Source organism: Pleurodeles waltl, chromosome 3_1, assembly GCF_031143425.1.
Source record: "Pleurodeles waltl isolate 20211129_DDA chromosome 3_1, aPleWal1.hap1.20221129, whole genome shotgun sequence".
Lineage (NCBI taxonomy): Eukaryota > Metazoa > Chordata > Amphibia > Caudata > Salamandridae > Pleurodeles > Pleurodeles waltl.
Genome location: NC_090440.1, coordinates 1,743,990,736 through 1,744,011,569, shown reverse-complemented (window position 1 = coordinate 1,744,011,569; position 20,834 = coordinate 1,743,990,736).

Here is a 20,834-nt window from a genome sequence, read left to right as displayed (position 1 = left end):
GTATGTGCAAACAACACAAACACACACCTCCCACATCAGCGGGGAGACCTCACTAGGTCCCCTGCATGTGGAATTATCAAAGGCTACTGTGCCCGCTATCCCAGTAGGGAATTTAGGATACCTGATTCTGGCCTGGGGCACCAGGTCGTGCGGCCTTTGACAACGTTTACTGCCTGCAGCCACTGCTATACTCCTCCTTCTCCCCGGCCACTCCTCACAGGGGGGAACAACTAGGCACTCTCGGCGTTGCTACAGAAGGGCACAAAGCCACAGGGAAAACAGTGGCGCTCACAACCCACTTCCTGCAGTTCAGTTTGAGAGCAGCGATGACCTCATACTTTTCTTTTGGAATCAGACGAGGCAGCAGAAAACCGAAGTGCTCAACATGCACTTCTTTCTTGGCACTGGTCAGGACCAACAGGGTGAGAATCCCCTAGCTTTCAAACAAACAGGGGTGGGGGGAAAGCAGACAACCAACCCCTGGACAACAACTGGGGAGCACAAAAGCAGGGAACCAGCAGCAGGCCATCACATCAGGGTCCTTGAAGCAAAGTGACAGTTCTTATTATGACCCAGCAAGCTACAGGTCAGCACAACACACAAGTCAGTCGAATAGCGGTTCCTCCTGGCAGCATAACAGTTCTTTCTGGCAGCGGGCAGCCTGTAGAGCCAGTGTCATCGGGTTATAAGTCCACACAGTGTCTAAAAACATGGGGTCACAGCCCCAGTACTTTATTGGATCTAGGGGAAAATTCAAAAGAATCTTAGAAGTGAACAACACCCACTTTCAACCCCAGCCCTGGCTCCAGACATCAGTAGGGGGTGAACAAGCCCTTTATTGTGAGGTCAGGACACAGCCTATACGAATGTAAGTGCGCCCCACCTCCCTCCCAGCCTAGAAAGACCATTCAGCATGCAGATATAATCCTGTTACACCTCCACCCTCCCTGTGTGATGGCTGTCTGGAATGAATGCACATAACCCAGCTGTCACTCTACCTTAGACGTGGAAAGTAGCCAGGCTGCAAAATAGGCCTGGGCGGAGTTTGCCTAGCAGCAATACTCAGAGCTACGTGGAGACAGGAAGAAACTTGGTTATGCTAATCGGAGATCCGCTTGTGGGTGGAGTTTACTGGCACACCCAGTCTTGTGACGTTTAACGTCACTGACAATGCAAGGTTGTACCTCGCATTGGAATTCTCGCGCAAACGCCACACGCGGTTCGCATGGGCACAGCCATCTTCTTTTTTCTGCTTGTTATGATGCTGGGGCCTAGTTTATATTGTCTATATATCTATTCCATCCCCCACTTTTAAAACCTATTTTCCCCTTGTTTCTTTTTATTATATTACCTTTTCTGTTTCTCTTTTTATATTTTAACTTTTCTCCCAATTATTTTCTGTTTTTTGCAACTTTTTAACTTTTTCTTTACTTCTTTCCCCTTCCTTTTTCCTAATCCTTCCTTCCTTATGTCTCCCCCCCGCCAGAAGTTCCCAGCGCCATAGCACAGCAGTCAGGTCCCCATCTCTAGGTGCCTTCCTTGCGGACAGCAGCAATGTCAGGGGGTGCAGCCCCACGCCATATTTCATTAGGTGGAGGTGGCTTCCTTGGTGTTCCATGTGCAGTACCACCTCCCCTCCAGCTTGGCAGCAGGCAGCAGGTCCGGTTCTGGGTATTGCCTCCGGGAGCACCAGCAGCACTGGGAAAGGGTGCGCAGCAGCTTTGGGACCCAACACTCCCAGCAACAGTTGACACACTGATGGGCTGAAATCCTTGATCGTGAGACGGATCTGCTCGACATCAAGTTTGCGAAGCTCGGTGAGTAAAAATGAATGCTAATACTTTCTTCCCAAATAGCAAGCATGCTGCTCACATGCAGGTAAGTTAACTCCATATTACAAATATAATATAATGTGATCGTCATCTAGACAGGTGCTCAGCGCTACCTAATTGTACTTCTTTTTGGTGCATGCTTGGGCTGATTAAGAAGTAATGCAGAGACTCTTCCTGTGTCCTGTCAAAGATAGTCATTGTTAATATATTAGTATTAGCGCTTTTGCATGTTCCCTCACTTCTCTGTGCCTTTCTTTTTTGTAGCTCGAACAGTGCCAATTGGCAAGCAATTTCCCAATGATGTGCAGTAGTTTTGCATGCATCCAATCTAATTCATTGAGAATGAGATGAGAACTGTAGAAATTATTCAATGCAAGTTATAAGTCATTCCAAAATGTAGTTTAGGAAATTAGGAATAGGGTTAGGAAATTTGAAATAGGAGGATGGTCCTTCATACTAATATTATTATTCTACAGGCCCCCTGAACCTCTGATGTAGAAATGTTACTGCGTTTACCTTTTCCTTTAAAAAAGTATTTTTGGAGAGACTATTTATTAACAGTACCACTAATCTTTTCTATTTTCTTTTCTTACATAATCCAGCATCTAGCGGCAGGAGGAGGGCTGTTGTTGAGGTAGACAAGGTAGCTGAAGGTGGCCCCTCCACAAGTGCCAGGGCAGATGGGTCTGCTGGCCCCAGTAAGTCTTCCTGTTGTTAACATTCATTTCCCTCACTTTTACCTCTTCACCCTTAGAATTATTTACTACCTTTTTACTGTGCCTGTATCCTATTTTTTTCCAATTCCACTTCAATTTATCTGTTTTGTAAAACTGTCTTATCCTATTTACCTATTTACTTATTTTCTAAACTTCAAGTTTCTTTACTTCGAACTGTCTGGCTAGGATAGTCTGTCTTTAGCTACCTTTCTTCTGCTTTCTCAGTGAGCTTTCCCTCTCCCCTTCTGTATTTTCTTGTGGAGTGGTGGTAAGGCTCAGACAACACATGTACTGAAGATTGCATGCCCATGTAAGGTATTCTACACGTTTAATGAGAAGGCTTTCTTTTTCTTGGTTCAGCTCTATCAATAAAAAAACCTAAAAAGGGTGTTTTGGAACATGGTCATGTAATTGTTTGTACCCTCCAATGCTGTGTATGTATTAGTAGTATACTAGCAGTTGATGACTGTGCACCATGGTTGGAAGTATGAGGAGGATGGCCCCATTGCATTAGCCAACCAAGACCATATGTCCTTCATTGAACAATTATTACACCTTTTTATTTCTATCAAAAAAATCAGATTCATCAATAGCTAGTTTTTTTTTACCTGAGTACCTGGCATTTAAAAATTTTTAAAACAACAACATGCCCACCTAATATTTTGCTAGAAGAGAATCTGTAATTGAATACATAGTGATGTATTTTCAGTTGTATTTTGCTATTATAAAAAACAAAAGGGGGAGGCTTATGTGGCGCCTAAATGGTGTAATTTTGTTTTCTAGCCACACCTACCACCAATGCCGGGGCCAGCAGCAACAGCGTCAGTGCCGACGCGCTGTGGGAGCAGATGAGGGGGGACAGGAAGGCTGTGGTAAGTCCTATTGCCTGCTTATTGACAATTATTAATATAGTCACTACAAGGGTGTACTAGTGTTGTTGATCCACTCGTCAACACCCTTCTTCTGCAGATGCAGCGGGAGTTAAGTATTGGGCTATCGCAAATCAGCAGACTAAGGTTTATAAAATGAACTTGAACTCTGATGTGTTTTTGAAAATTGAAAAAAGGATAAAAGTAGAATGGATGGGTGAAATATAATATGAGTGAAAGGATGTGTGTGTAAATGAAAGCGTGCATAGTATTAATCATATGGGTGGGTGGGTGATAACGAGGATGATGACAGGATGCATGTGTGGGTGAAGGATGGATGAAAGGGGATATGGGTGAAGGATGCCAGCCCAGGTGGGTGAAAGGATTCCATGCCTGGATGGGTGAACGGACTCCTCGGGTGGGTTAGATCTCTCGGATGGGTGAATGGGTAAAAGGATGAATGGGTGGTTATTGGGTAAATGTATGTTGGCAAAAGGTTAGTAGAGCCATGTTTGGAATTTGGATGGTTTTAAATGGCGAAGGTCTGGATGAGAGAATGTAAAGCTTAGCTTAAATGATGTGTATCAAAGCCAAGGATGAAGAAGAATAAGAGTACAAGAAGAAGATATTTGCAATGATGAATAAATGCTTGGAATGAAGAAACAAGGGAGCTCTTCTAGATAGTGTCATTGTTCTCACCTAATTTACTTGCTAGGAAGGTTTTTTCTCAAAGGTTTGATGCAAAGGTGTGGATGGTATTTCAGAATATTCCCTTGACTCACAGTATTTTTATCAAGTGGGACAGGTAATATCTATCCTAGCATCCATTAACCATCGCCTCCCTCCCTCGCTATGGCCTTTCACCATTGCCACCCATGATGACCAGCTGTATGGTTCAATTCAGCAGAATCGGCACTGCAATGTTGGCTGTGCAATGTTCGTCTGTCAGCTTACTTAAGTTAATGTGTCAAGCACTTTTCAATGCATGGCAATGCTAAAAAAAGTTGTGTTTCACTTTCTTCCAAGTGCCCACTGTGCCTGTCACTTCCTAGTACTTAACTCCATTAATCTTTCTTAAGTTCTGTCCCAGACTTCTGAATAACTTGAAAAATTCAATCTTTGGTTGCGCCACATTTTTCTAGTCAAGTGATAAATAAATTTCATTATGGCTTCCATAATGGATTTACTTCTCTTCTAATTTTTCCCTTTCAACATTTGCCAACCAAAGTGAGTCACACTACTAGCCAAACCTTAGGCACATGATGATGAGGAACTGATTGATCTGTAAAGTGTGTACTCTACCTGTCCATCTTAATCTACTGTACCTTACCCTGCAGTTGAGTACGTTAAGAGGATTCCTTTCCTTACTCCAAAGCAAATTTATTTTTGGGGAAAAAAGTAGTTATTACAATGAGTGGTGGAGGAGGGGCATGAGGACAGTGGGTAAAGTGGTCTATAAGTAAGTGCCTTGATTTTCCTGAACGGGATAGTCTGTGATGATGCAAATGCGCCACATATAATCTAAATCCCATTCCTTAATCCTTTTCCTGTACTGCAGTGCATCGCTTCTCCCACCGCCTAAATATGGCAGACAGGATGTCTGCAAGATTGATTATATTATGTGGCGTGTTTCATTCTTAGTATTCATCGGCCTTGTAGTCCAGGTACAAAGAAGGACAGGGCAAATGGAATAAAATGATTTTCTAGTACAGCAGTCCCAGCTGCAGACAGCAACGAGTAAGACCACGGTGCCAGCTGAGTTAGCAATGCCACCATTAATTTAGCGCAACAGTAGAGAGAAGAATACTTGTACTACATAGTGCATATAATGGCTGTGACAGTTATCACCTTAAAATTGAATGGCCTGAGGTGACCACCAAATGTACTGCTACTGTGCCACTACACTACACAATTTTAAACAAGTGCTTTGCTAAGAGCATTGTTTACAATTTCGCTTTTTTCTTTCTTGATATAGCTATTCCTGCTGTTTCACTATCACGGCAAGAAATAGCAGCCCGGCTGCAGCGGATAAAGTTGGGGGCCATATGGGCCGAGTACCCGCAGCTGGTGGTCCTCGAGGAAGAGGAGGAGGTGGTGGCAGGAGCAGTCACTGCTGCCGGTATTCAGGGCCCAAGCGAGGCCCCAGTGCCTCCAGCCCAGAAACACCTATGCCACACTGCCTGGACAGCCGCCTGCTGTATTATCCCTGCTTCCCCGCCTCGGAGACCGTCTTCCAATGCCACGTCCTGCAGAGGCTGGCACAGTTAGAGGCCCATCAGGCACGTGAGGAGGGGCTCCTCAAGAGAATCCTGGCCTGCCTTTAGTGCCCTCTTCTGTCCCTTTTTTAACCTTTTATTTTGATGGGTGGGACTTGTTGTGGGTAGTGAGGGCGGGAATGGGTTTCTGAAGACTATTTTTTTTAACATTGGACAATTGGACATTTTCTGTTTTAAACATTATTTGGAGAAAGGGACATATCATTGGGGAAAGGGATGGGCAAGTTGTGGGTGGAAAGGGTGGGTATTTACTATTTTTGTTAGGGACAGGGTTAAATAAATAGTTATTTACAGTTCTTTATGCCTAAAGAACAAGTTACTTACCTTTGGTAACGCTTTTTCTGGTGGATACAATAGCTACCTGTGGATTCCTCACCTTATGGATTCTCCCATGCGCCAGCATCCAACGGAAAATCTTCTTCCCAGCTCTCCACATCGACATCGACGAGGACGTCACAATTGCACGACTCCATGTGACTCCGTCTGACGTCACCGTGCCAATAAGAGGTCCTCGCCGGCGTGCTGACGTCAGTTTCATCCATTTTTTACGTGCCTTTGAGGCGAACAGGTGAAAATCGACCTCACAATAGCTCAATGAATACATATATACATAAAACCACAATTTATATAAAACCATAATTTATATATACACACAAACACCAAACTTTATATACACTTGTAAAACAAACATCCTAGTGTAACCAGACAGGCAACGGGGAGGCGGATGGGACTGTGAGGAATCCACAGGTAGCTATTGTATCAAACAGAAAAAGCGTTACCGAAGGTAAGTAACTTGGTCTTCTGATGGATACAACTACCTGTGGATTCCTCACCTTATGAATAGATTCCCAAAGCAGTACCGCACTCGGAGTTGGGTGCCTGACCGGTTACACCAAGAAATCCTGCAATACAGACCGTGCAAAATGGCCGTCCCTCCTAATCTCGGAGTCCAAGCAGTAATGCTTTGCGAAGGTGTGGAGGGACGCCCAAGTTGTTGTCTTGCAAATATCCACCACCGGAACCCCCCTCGTCAGGGCAGAAGTGGTGCACATAGCCCTGGTAGAATGGGCTCTAATACCCTCAGGGGGAACCTTCTTTGCCAACGAGTAGCAAACCTTGATACAGAGAATGACCCACCTGGAGATCGTTATTTTATGGACTGCTCTGCCCTTCCTCTGTCCAATATACCCCACGAACAGCTGGTCCCCCAGGCGAAAGCCTTTCGTCCTCTCAATATAAAAACTGAGAACCCTTTTGGGGTCCAAACGGTGAAGCCTCTCTTCCTCCTTCGAGAGGTGAGGAGGAGGGTAGAAAGATGGAAGGGTAATGGTTTGCCCCATATGAAAAGGAGTGACCACTTTTGGTAGGATAGCCGCCCTGGTTTTCAGCACCACTTTATCCAGAAAGAATAAGGTAAAGGGGGGTTTAACAGAAAGAGCCTGAAGCTCACCAACCCGTCTAGCCAAGGTTATAGCTATCAGAAAAACCGTCTTAAGAACTAGAAACCTTAGCCGGCAAGAATGCATGGGTTCGAACGGTGACCCCATTAAAAAAGTTAAAACGAGATTCAGATCCCACTGAGGCATATGAAAAGGAGTGGGAGGAAACCTATTAATTCAACCTTTTAAGAACCTAATAACAATAGGCGATTTAAACAAGGAGGGCTTATCCGGGAGGCACAGAAAGGCTGACAGTGCCACCAAATAGCCCTTAACAGTAGCAACTGCACAACCCTTCTGTGCTAAATCTAAAGCAAATAACAGAATATCGGAGAGGTGGGCCCTCAAAGGATCAATTTGCTTCTCTCCACACCAAGCCACGAATTTTGCCCACCTGCCGGCATAAACAGTCTTAGTGGAGTGTCGCCTGGCCGATAGAATAACATCCACTACATCTGGTGGGAGAGAAAAAGAACTCAGGTTGCCCCGTTCAATCTCCAGGCATGAAGGTGCAGGCTCTGGAGGTGGGGGTGTAGAACCTGCCCCTGCAACTGCTAGAGGAGGTCTGCCCTGAGAGGGAGAGGGAGCGGAAGGCACTGCGAGAGTTGGAGAAGGTCTGAAACGCATCCCCCAAAGCTCCTTGCATCGGATACTGGAGGCTGCAGAATGATGGGCAGTGCACCTTCTCCCGAGTGGCAAACAGATTTATCCATGGAAAACCCCACATCTGAAAGATGTGTAGGACCAGATCCGGATTAAGACGCCACTCGTGATCAACTGAAAAATGTCGACAGAGTGTCCGCACGTACGTTGACACTCCGGCCAGATGATTCACTACCAAGCAAATCTGATGGTCCCGAAGCCGGGACCAGAGTCTCAGAGCTTCTCTACAGAGAAGATACGACCCTACTCCTCCCTGCTTTTTTATATACCACATTGCAGTAGTGTTGTCTGTCAGAACCTGAACTGGCTGACTGTGAAGGGACGGGAGGAAGGCCTTGAGAGCCAGACGTATTGCCTGCAAATCTAAAATATTGATATGAAAAGTCTGTTCCACTGAAGACCAACGACCCTTGACCTCCAGGTCCCCCAGATGAGTTAGTTATTACTATGTGTGGTGGATGAGGGGTATGAGGACAGTGGGTAAACTGGCGAATAAGTAAGTGCCTTGATTTTCCTGAATGTGCACCATAAAATCTACACCAATTTACCGCGGCGGCGGCGGACATCCGTTCACCATATTATGACACACACACACCAATCCATCAGTATTCAGCCACATACACAAATCCCCCAGCCCAAAGGTCAGTGATAAACTGCCGGTCTCAAAACCCACACTGTTACGCCAACAGAACAACGCCCACCACATTATGACCCACGAATCACTACGACGGACATTCAATGGCCGTAAACCATTTGCGGTACATGCCGCCGCGCTCAGAATGGACACCCACAAACAAAACAACAACACATTGGTCAATTTAAATAACACACACCTGACACACATATACACACACTACACCCACACCACTATAAAACACCCACTCACATTACCCACAACATAACCCTTTACCATTCCAAACCATTGCCAGAAGAGAGCCACCAAGAACACTGACACAACTAGGGCCACACACTACTCACACCTGTACACCACTCACGCACTTCACATCACAAACCCCAACACAATGCCCAACAAGTCCTCACCAGCACACATAACTGGACACCCATGGCACCACAAAGACATCCCCGTTTCACAGAGGAGGAGCTAAGGGTCATGGTGGAGGAAATAGTCAGGGTAGAGCCACACCTGTTTGGAGCACAGGTACAGCAGATATCGATAGCTAGGAAGATGGGGCTATGGTGGAGAATCGTGGACAGGATCAACGCCGTGGGACAGCACCCAAGAACTAGGGATGACATCAGGAAGAGGTGGAACGTTCCATTGCAGCAAGACACCAGGTCGCTGTACAGAGGACTGGCAGTGGACTCCCACCTCCTCCCCCACAACTGACAGCATGGAAGGAGCAAGTCTTGGCAATCCTGCATACAGAGGGCCTGGCAGAGTAGGAGGAGGACTGGACTCTGGTAACTCAACCCTCTACTACTACTACTCCCCTACCTGCATGCCATCACATACCCCCACCCTCACCCTCACTCCCATCACTCCACCACTTCCCACACACCCCACCATCACATCTCACTCATCCCAATGCCAAGACCTGCCTGCTCTACCAATGCATGGACACCACTCACAGCCCTGCATGGACACTCATTACTAAAGCATGCACACTATAGAGAACTAACTATCCCACCATACACCAACGTACACAGGTAAAAGCTGCCAGGGCAAGTCCAACAAAAGAGGGCAAGCCACGGATGCACAATATGTTAGACACAGAAACCATTACACATCATTTACACCCCCACAGGTACCCCAGCCAGTGTCAGCGGAGAGGAGTTGCCAGCACTATCCAGTCCCCCAACTGAAGAGGCCCACAGTGATGACAGCAACTCTGGTCTTCAGGATCTACCTGGCCCATCAGGGACCTCAGGACAGACGGTTCCTCAGGCCCAGTCACACACCACCACGGAGCCTCCCCCATCAGGAGACACCACCACAGCACCCACTCAGCGTACCCATACCTCTGTCCCCAGGACACGTCAATTAGCAGTGTGTCCACCTCTACAGGGACCCCAGGCCACACCTCATAGCCAAGACAATCAGGGACCTGGGGTCAGTGGCAGTGGACACACAGTTCAGGGGACAGAGGCACAGGCAAACAGGGAAACTGAGAGGAGTGTTGTGCGCCAGGGGGAGGACAGGCCCAGGGACCGACTCTCCAGAAGGCACTTGCAGAGCCTATCAGCATTACCAGGACGCAATGGGCCATATCTTGGACAATGTGCAGAAGAACAGGCTGCTGCTGGAGGGACAGTACCAGGGGATCAGGGACGACTTGCAAGCCATCAACAACACCCAGATTTCCATAGCAGGGGTGCTGGCAGACATGGCCAATATTATGAGGGAGGCAGTCTCACACCAGCGAGTCCCTGTGTAGGAAAGTACCATCTCTCCTGGCATGCTACCCCCATTTTTACATGTATGTCAGTTTGTTTTTGCCTGTCTCACTGGGGTCCTGCTAGCCAGGACCCCAGTGCTCATAGTTTGAGCCTGAATGTGTGTACCTGTGTAGTGACTAACTGTGTCACTGAGGCTCTGCTAATCAGAACCTCAGTGATTATGCTCCCTCTGCCTTTCAAATTGTCACTATAGGCTAGTGACCATTTTCACCAGTTCTAATTGGCACACTGGAACACTCTTATTATTCCCTAGTATAGTGTACCCAGGGTATTGGGGTTCCAAGAGATCCCTATGGCCTGCAGCATTTCTTTTGCCACCCATAGGGAGTTCAGACCAATCTTACACAGGACTGCCACTGCAGCCTGACTGAAATAACGCACATGTTATTTCACAGCCATTTTACACTGCACTTAAGTAACTTATAAGTCACCTATATGTCTAACCCTCACTTAGTGAAGGTTAGGTGCAAAGTTACTAATTGTGAGGGCACCCTGGCACAGCCAAGGTGCTCCCACATAGTTCAGGGCAATTTCCCCGGACTTTGTGAATGCGGGGATACCATTACACGTGTGCACTACATATAGGTCAATACCTAAATGTAGCTTCACAGTAGTAACTCCGAATATGGCCATGTAACATGTCTAAGATCATGGAATTGTCTCCCCATGACAAAACTGGTATTGGGGTGCCAATCCCATGCATCCCCGGGGCTCCACCATGGACCCCGGGTACTGCCAAACTAGCTCTCTGGGGTTTTCTCTGCAGCTACCGCTGCTGCCACCCCACAGACAGGGTTCTGCCCTCCTGGGGTCTGGGCAGCCCAGTCCCAGGAAGGCAGAACAAAGGATTTCCTCTGAGAGAGGGTGTTACACCCTCTCCCTTTGGAAATAGGTGTTAAGGGCTGGGGAGGAGTAGCCTCTCCCAGCCTCTGGAAATGCTTTGAAGGGCACAGATGGTGCCCTCCTTGCATAAGCCAGGCTACACCGGTTCAGGGAGCCCCCAGTCCCTGCTCTGGCGTGAAACTGGACAAAGGAAAGGGGAGTGACCACTCCCCTGTCCATCACCACCCCAGGGGTGTTGCCCAGAGCTCCTCCAGTGTGTCCCAGACCTCTGCCATCTTGAATCCAGAGGTGTGAGGACACAATGGAGGCCTCTGAATGGCCAGTGCCAGCAGGTGACGTCAGAGACTCCTCCTGATAAGTGCTTACCTCACTAGGTGGCCAATCCTCCCCTGAGGGCTATTTAGGGTTTCTCCTGTGAGCTTTTCTTCATATGACGACTTGCAAGAATTCACCAGAGTTCCTCTGCAGCTCTCTCTTCGACTTCTGCCAAGGATCGACCGCTGACTGCTCCAGGACGCCTGCAACAAAGTAGCAAGAAGACTACCAGCGTCATTGTAGCGCCTAATCCTGCCGGCTTTCTCAACTGTTTCCTGGTAGTGCATGCTCTGAGGGTTGTCTGCCTTCACCCTGCACTGAAAGCCACAAAGATATCTCCTGTGGGTTGATGGAATCTTCCCCCTGCACCAGCAGGCACCAAACTTCAGCGTCACCGGTACTCTGGGACCCCTCTCATACTGACGAGTGTGGCCCCTGGAACACAGGTGGTGGACCCAAGTGACCCAGACTATCCAATGGTCCAACTGTCCAAATTTGGAGAAGGAAAGTGCTTGCAAACTCTCTCCAGACAGTACTCCTGTGCACCGCGTGAACTGCAACTGCTAGGGCTTCTATGCACCTGTACAAGGAATCCTTCATGCACAGCCTAGCCCAGATCCCCAGCACTCCGTCCTGCATTGCTCAACTCACTGAGTTGACCACCAGCTTCGTGGGAGCCTCTTTGGTAGTGTTGAGACGACTGCCATGCTCAACCTTCTTGAACCCGTGTTCAAAGACTTCTGCAGGTGCTGCCTTCTTGTGTGTGGGCTCTCTGTGTTGTTGAGGGCCCCCTCTGTTTCCTCTCCCAAGTGGCAACATCCTGGTCCTTCCTGGGCCCAGGCAGCACCCTTTTTCTTCAACTGTGACCTTTGCAGCTAGCAAGGCTTGTTTGCGGTCTTTCTCCAAGGAAACAACTCTGCATCATCCAGCACTCCGTGGGACATATTCTGCACAAATGAGAAGTTCCTAACACCTTTTTTGTTGCAGAATCTTCAGCTTCTTCCATCTGGAGGCAGCCATTTTGCACCTTCATCTGGGGTTTAGTGGGCTCCTGCCCCCCCCCACCCCCCCCCCCCCCTGGGCACTTTCATGACTCTTGGACTTGGTCCCCTTCCTTTGCAGGTCCTCAGGTATCCGTCTTCAGTGCTTTGCAGTCTGTTGTGGTCTTTGCAGAATCCTCTATCACAGGTTTAGTGTGTTTCTGGGGAAGTAGTAGCACTTTACTCCTACTTTTCAGGGTCTTGGTGTGGGGTATCTTGGACACCCTTGGTGTTTTCTTACACTCCCAGTGACCCTCTACACACTACACTAGCCTAGGGGTCCATTCATGGTTCGCATTCCTCTTTCTTAGTATATGGTTTGTGTTGCCCCTAGGCCTATTGCATCCTATTGTATTCTACAGTGTTTGCACTACTTTTTGATTGTTTTACTTACCTGATTTTGGTTTGTGTATATTTTGTGTATTTTACTTACCTCCTAAGGGAGTATATCCTCTGAGATAGTTTTGGCACATTGTCACTAAAATAAAGTACCTTTATTGTTAGTAACTCTGAGTATTGTGATCTTATGATATAGTACCTGTATGATATAAGTGGTATAGTAGGAGCTTTGCATGTCTCCTAGTTCAGCCTAAGCTGCCTATATCAGCCTAAGCTGCTAGAACAATGCTAATCTACTAATAAGGGATAACTGGACCTGGCACAAGGTGTAAGTACCATCAGGTACCCACTATAAGCCAGGCCAGCCTCCGACTTTGGGGGTGCAGCGGTGGGATAGGTACTTGTAACTGCTTTACCACTTTGTGATTGGTGCTTTTCATAAGAAAAACATATTCCAAATACTTAAAAATATACACAGTTAACCTAAACAGTCTAACTCTCTTTCTAAAAACTTTCTAAAAGTTTCTAAAAGGTTTTAAAGAGTTTGAAAAAGTATTTCTCTTTTCTTTAAAAGTTTCTAAAACGTTTTTCTCTCTATCCTAAACTCTTTCTTGCAACTATGTCTGTAGTAGAGGCCACTCCCAAAGTTGTCCAGGCAACTTATGGCAGTTTAAACTTTAAACGTTTGAGGGGTCTCTGCATAGAAAGAAGTTTAAGCATGTGAAGCTGGTAGTGGGAGTGGGTCACACATCAGTAGGGCACCTTTCACTCCAAAAGACCAGCTAACTAGAGATCAGGCAGTTAGAGACAGGTCCACTTCTGCCAATTCCCACATTACCTCTGTGTCTCAGAATTCCCAAGCCTCCCACCCTGAGGACAACACCCTAGACAGGGAACTCAGAAAGGTGAGGTTGGAATAGACCAGACTGAAGCTGAGACAGTAGCAGTTGGCCTTAGAAAGGGAGTCTCTAGATGTAGAGAGGGAAAGACAGAAGTTGGGGTTAGTTCCCCATGGTGGCAGCAGCAGTGTTCTTGATAGCCATCCTGTAAGAGAAACAGATTCAAGAAACCTGCACAAGATTGTCCCCCCTTACAAGGAGGGGGGGTGACATAAACAAGTAGTTTGCTGCACTTGAGAGGGCCTGTATGGTATAGTTGGTCCCTCAAAGGCAGTGGGCTGCTATCTTGTGGCTATCTTTCACTGGTAAGGGTAGGGATAGGTTCCTTACTGTCAGGGAGAGTGATGCCAACAACTACAAAGTTTTGAAAGATGCACTCATAGATGGATTAGGCTTAACCACTGAACAATACAGGATAAAGTTCAGAGATACCAGAAAAGAGTCCTCTCAAGACTGGACAGACTTTGTAGACTGTTCAGTGTAGGCCATGGAGGGATGGTTACATGGCAGTAAGGCGACTGACTATGAAAGCCTATATAATCTTATTTTGAGAGAGCATATTTTGAATAATTGTGTGTCTGACTTGTTGCATGAGTACTTGGTAGACTCAGATCTGACCTCTCCCCAAGAACTGGGAAAGAATACAGACAAATGGGTCAGAACACGAGTGAGCAGAAAAGCTCATACAGGTGGTGACAAGGATGGCAACAAGAAAAATGGTGAAAAATCTCAGGATAAGCATGGGGATAAAGGTAAAAACAGAGATCCTTCTTCACATCCTAAACACTCTTCAAGGGGTGGGGATAAATCATCTTCTTCCTCTTCTTCACAATCCACACACACTAAAAAGCCTTGGTGCTATGTGTGTGAAAATAAAGGCCATTGGCCAGGGGATAAGTCCTGCCCAGGTAAAGCCCCTGAGCCTACCATCATTAATACATCAAACTCTAGTGCCCCAGCAGTAGTGGTAATAGTGGTGGGACTCCTGGCAACTGTCGAAATAAGGGTGTATTTGGGTTCACTTTTGGGTCCATAATAGAAACTGGGTAAGTCAGTCCCAAGACAGTTTCTGTCACACCTGGTGGCATTGGCCTTGCCACACTGACTGCTTGTCCCCTTACAATGGATAAGTACAGGCAGTCAGTTTTAATAAATGGTGTTGAGGCCCAGGCCTACAGGGACACAGGTGCCAGTATCACTTTGGTGACTGAAAACCTGGTGTCTCCTGCACAACACCTCATTGGACAACAGTACAAGGTTATTGATGTCCATAACTCCACTCAGTTCCTCCTCTTAGCTATAGTTCAGTTTAGTTGGGGTGGAGTTACTGGCCCAAAGCAGGTGGTGTTATCACCTAGCTTACCTGTAGACTGTCTCTTAGGTAATGACCTAGAGGTCTCAGGTTGGGCTGAAGAAGAGTTTAGGACCCATGCTTTCATGCTGGGTATCCCTGAGGAATTGGTTCCTCTCATTTCTGCTGAAATGAAAAAGCAAAGGAGAGAAAAAGGCCTGAAATCGCAGGACCCTTCTCCAACAACAGGTAAAAAGGGCATCAAAGTATCACTTACCTACCGCCCCATTAAGGATACCAGTCCTGTGGTGGGAGAAACCCCTCCTGGGGTTGAACCTGTACCAAGGGAACCATCAGCTACTACAGCTGTATTCCTTGAGGTGAAAGTACCTCTATGTGGGATAACTAATCCTGATGTGAAAAATTGCACCATTTTAGTTAACATGGAGCATCCATCCAACCCTCCCAGAGAAACTTTAGTGTAGCAGCCTTGCACTACCTCAAAACACTTAGGACAGTAGCCCTGCCCTACTGTGGAGCTTATAGGACAGCAGCCCTGCCCTGCTCCAACTCAAGAGAAACAGCAACCCTGTTCTCTCTAACAGCCATATGGACAAACTTTTTGCCCAGCTATGGCTTTCTTGAGACAGCATCCCTGTATGGCATTCTCAATACTTGATATAGGCCCAGTAGACAAATCCCAGCGCTCTAAACTAAAACATACAAATAGGAACTCTGAGAATATAACCTCACATTGTTGGTTAGCTAAAAAACTTTAAACAGGGTGGTTCACATCCCCACAGGGAAGTAATCATACAGTGTTTGATAAAGGGAGTAACCAATCTATTGCAGAGCTACTCTCCACTTATCACCACTTAGACAATAAAGACTCAACTGGCCAAGGTTAGCCTTATTGTCCTTCGTTGGGGGGGGGGGGGGCAGTTATATGAGAAGGTAGCCTCTTTCTAGCATTGTTACCCCCACTTTTGGCCTGCTTGTGAGTATATGTCAGTGTGTTTTTACTGTCTCACTGGGATCCTGATAGCCAGAACCCCAGTGTTCATAGTGAAAACCCTATGGCCCTCATTACAACCCTGGTGGTAAATTCTGCTTACCGCCGTGCCGACGGCCACCAACATACCGTGACCGCGGCAGAAATCCGCTACGGGTATTATGACCCACACTGAGAAATCCGCCACTATACAGACACCCACACAAGTCCGCCACACCAAAGGTCAGTGATAAACTGGCGATAGCAAAACCCACACCGTCACGCCAACAGGAATATGCCCACAGTATCTCGACCCACGAATCAACTACTATCTCCCCCCCACCCTACCTGCATGTCATCACATACTCCCACTCTCTGCCTCACTCCCATGACTCCACCACCTCTCACACACCCCACCATTATAACCCTCCACACTCACAACCAAGCCCTGCATGCAACAACAATGCATGGACCCCCATCACCAAAGCATGCCCAATCGAGAAACTCACCTAGGCCACAAAATCACCACTCACACAAGGGCCAAGGCGATAGCGCAAGCACATTAATACAGGGAAACACACACATTGCACAAGATGGCAAACACAGATACAATAACAATGCATTTACATCCCAACAGGACCCCTACCCAACGTCACCGAACAGGAGGTGCCAGCCATATCCAGTCCCCCCACAGTGATAACAGCAGCTCTACACGCTTGGATCACAATGACTAGCCTGGCCCATCTGGGACCTCTGGAGAGTCGGTCCCCCTGCCACAGGCCCAAGCCACCACAGAACCTCCCCCCTCGGGAAACACCAGCACAGCACCCACCCAGAAGGCCCATGCCACTGTCCCCAGGACACGTCATTCAGCAGTGTGTCCGCCACTATAGGGACCCCAGGCAACCCCACTAACCCAGGACGATCAGGGACGTGGGGTCAGTGGCAGTGGGCACACGGTTCAGGGGACAGAGGACAAAGGACAACAGGGAAGCTGGGAGGACTGCTGCGCAACAGGGGGAGGACAGGCCAAGGGAGTCGACCCTCCACGAGGCACTGACCAGCATCATGGGAGAATACCACCATTCCCAGGAGACCATGGGCATGGTACTGGCCAAGTTTCAGAAGACCCAGCGGCTGCAGGAGGGACAATACATGGGGATCAGGCAGGATCTCACCAACATATACACCATCCTGGTCACCATAACAGGGGTGCTGGCTGACATAGCCAAAACCATGAGGGAGGCAGTGGCACAACAAAGGGCTCCCGACACTAGCAAACTCGAGGAATAGCCGTCCACTTCCGCCGGCGCTAGTAGACAGGAGGCCCCGCCACAGGACCAACAGGCCACCAACACCCCACCCCCTGGAGAGACCCACCCCACAAACGGTCGCTGCAATCCAGGCAGAAGACAGAGAACATTGCCAAGACCCCCGCCAGGAAATAAGACTCTCCTGATTGCCACCCTTCTGTCCCACTATGTCATCTTGTCCAAATTGAACTGCCATTACTTCTCTTCTTATGCCCCATTGGACATTGCACCTGTGATACCTAGAGACTGGACTCTACTATGGACCTTCCTCCACCATCGCCCCAGCCCCTTGCACATACCCCAGTACTCATTAGCCCCTAAATAAACACCCTTTAAGCACAAACCAATCTGGAGTCAGTCTGATCTTTCACAAATGTATAATGACAACATTAGTAACAAATAGCAATGTAAATTTTCATTTACTCATACTAATGTATGACAGTTGTTGGGCAGCAGTACATATAGCAGAAGGCAGAATGGGGTACCCAGATCTGAAAAATGGAAATCCAAAGGGAACAGTCAGTGTCCATAGACAGAGGTTAAGAAGCTGACTTGTACAATGTCCTACAGTATTCTGAAATGTGAGGAGGAGTTACAGTATCTTACTTGTGTGTCACTGGAAGTACTGCATGATGATGTTCGTTCGGTTGTCAATATCTTCTTCCTCTGCCTCCTCTTCCTCACTGTCCACAGGCTCCACCGCTGCCACAAGACCATCACCGGGCTCATCCTCCTGCAGAAAAGTCACCTGGCGTCGCAATGCCAGGTTGTTCAACATGCAGCATGCCACAATTATCTGGCAAACCTTCTTCGGTGAGTAGTATAGGGAGCCACCTGTTAGATGGAGGCACTGGAATCTGGCCTTCAGGAGGCCGAACGTCCTCTCAATAATACGCCTAGTTCGCCCATGTGCCTCATTGTAGCGGTCCTCTGCCCTTGTCCTGGCATTCCTCACTGGGGTCAGTGGCCATGAGAGGTTGGGGTATCCAGAGTCACCTACAAATGTCAAGGGATACCTATTAGACACACACTAACCCTTAGGGACAACCCCATAGGCAGATACCTACTCATACTGTGTGGGGACCATGTTCTCACCTATTAGGCACACCCGGAGCCTCTAAAGTTGGCCCATCACAAAAGGGATACTGCTATTCCTCAAAATGTAGTCATCATGCACAGAGCCAGGATACTTGCCATTCACATAAGAGATGTACTGGTCTGCCAAACAAACCACCTGCACATTCATCAAATGGTAGCTTTTTCTATTCCTGTACACTTGTTCATTTCTGCGGGGGGGGCTGTAGGAGACTGGCCTGGCTTATAGTGGGTACCTTGTGGTACTTACACCTTGTGCCAGGTCCAGGTATCCCTTATTAGTAGATTAGAGGTGTTCTAGCAGCTTAGGCTGATAGAGGTAGCTATAGCAGAGCAGCCTAGGCTGAACTAGGAGACATGCAAAGCTCTTACCATACCACTTTTATCACTTAGCACTATATCATAAGAAACACAATACTCAGAGTTACTAAAAATAAAGGTACTTTATTTTAGTGACAATATGCCAAAAGTATCTCAGAGGATATACTCCCTTAGGAGGTAAGTAATATACACAAAATATACACACAAACCAAAATCAGGTAAGTAAACAGTTAGAAAAGTAGTGCAAACACTGTAGAACACAATAGAATCCAATAGGAGACAATAGGCCTAGGGGCAACACAAACCATATACTCCAAAAGTGGAATGCGAACCACAAGGGGACCCCAGGCCTAGTGTAGTGTGTAGAGGGTCGCTGGGAGTGTAAGAAAACATTAAGGGTGTCCAAGATACCCCACCCCAAGACCCTGAAAGTAGGAGTAAAGTTACCCTACTACCCCAGAAAGACAGTAAAGTCGAGATAGGGGATTCAGCAAAGATAACAACTGACTGCAAAGCACTGAAGACGGATTCCTGGACCTGAGGACCTGCAAAGGAAGGGGACCAAGTCCAAGAGTCACAACAGTGTGCAGGGGGGGCAGGAGCCCACTAAACCCTGGATGAAGGTGCAAAAGGGCTGCCTCTGGGTGGAAGAAGCCAAAGATTCTGCAACAACGGAATGTGCCAAGAACTTCTCCTTTGGTCAGAAGATGTCCCACTGCGTGCTGGAGGATGCAGAGTTGTTTTCCCACAGAAAGACCACAAACAAGCCTTGCTAGCTGCAAGAGTGGCAGTTAAAGGTTTTGGGTGCTGCCAGGGCCTAGGAAGGACCAGGAGATCGCACGTTGGAGGAGGAGACAGAGGGGGTGCTCAGCAATAGAGAGAGCCCACGCAGAAGCAGGCAGCACCCGCAGAAGCACCTGAACAGGCGTTCAGAAGATCTGAGCACGACAGTCGACTCAGCACAACAAAAGAGGGTCCCACGAAGTCGGAGCCCAACTCAGCGAGTTGGACAATACAGGATGGAGTGCTGGGGACCTGGGCTAGGCTGTGCACAAAAGAAGTCTTGCAAAAGTGCACAGAAGCCCTAGCAGCTGCAGTTCATGAAGTACACAGGATTACCGTTTGGCATGGGGAGGCAAGGACTTACCTCCACCAAATCTGGACAGAAGGGCCACTGGACTGTCGGGGACACTTGGATCCAGCTCCTGTGTTCCAGGGACCACGTTCGTCAAGATGAGAGGGGACCCAGAGGACCGGTGATGCAGAAGTTTGGTGCCTGCGTTAGCCGGGGGAAGATTCTGTCGACCCACGGGAGATTTATTCTTGGCTGCCAGTGCAGGGTGAAGGCAGACAGCCCTCAGAGCATGCACCACCAGGAAACAGTCGAGAAAGGATGAGGCGCTACAATGTTGCTGGTAGTCTTCTTGCTACTTTGTTGCGGTTTTGCAGGTGTCCTGGAGCAGTCAGGGGTCGATCCTTGGCAGAAGTCGAAGAGAGAAAAGCAGAGGAACTCTGGTGAGCTCTTGCATTCGTTATCTGGTTAGAAACACACAGGAGAGACCCTAAATAGCCCTCAGAGGAGGATTGGCTACAGAGAAAGATAAGCACCTATCAGGAGGGGTCTCTGACATCACTTGCTGGCACTGGCCACTCAGAGGTGTCCATTGTGCCCTCACACCTCTGCATCCAAGATGGCAGAGGTCTGGGACACACTGTAGGAGCTCTGGGCACCTCCCCTTGGGAGGTTCTGGTCAGCGGAGTGGTCACTCCCCTTTCCTTTGTCCAGGTTTGCGCCAGAGAAGGGCTGGGGGGATCCCTGAACCGGTTTAGACTGGATTATGCAAGGAGGGCACCATCTGTGCCCTTCAAAGCATTTCCAGAGGCCAGGAGAGGCTACTCCTCCCAGGCCCTTCACACCTATTTCTAAAGGGAGAGGGTTTAACACCCTCTCTCAGAGGGAATCCTTTGTTCTGCCTTCCTGGGACTGGGCTGCCTAGGCCCCAGGGGGGCAGAAACCTGCCTAAGGGTTGGCAGCAGCGGTACCTGCAGAGAAAACCCCAGAGAGTTAGTTTGGCAGTACCCAGGCTCTATGCTGGAGCCCCGGGGATGCATGGAATTGTCCCGCCAATACCAGAATGGTATTGGGGTGGCAATTCCATGATCCTAGACATGTT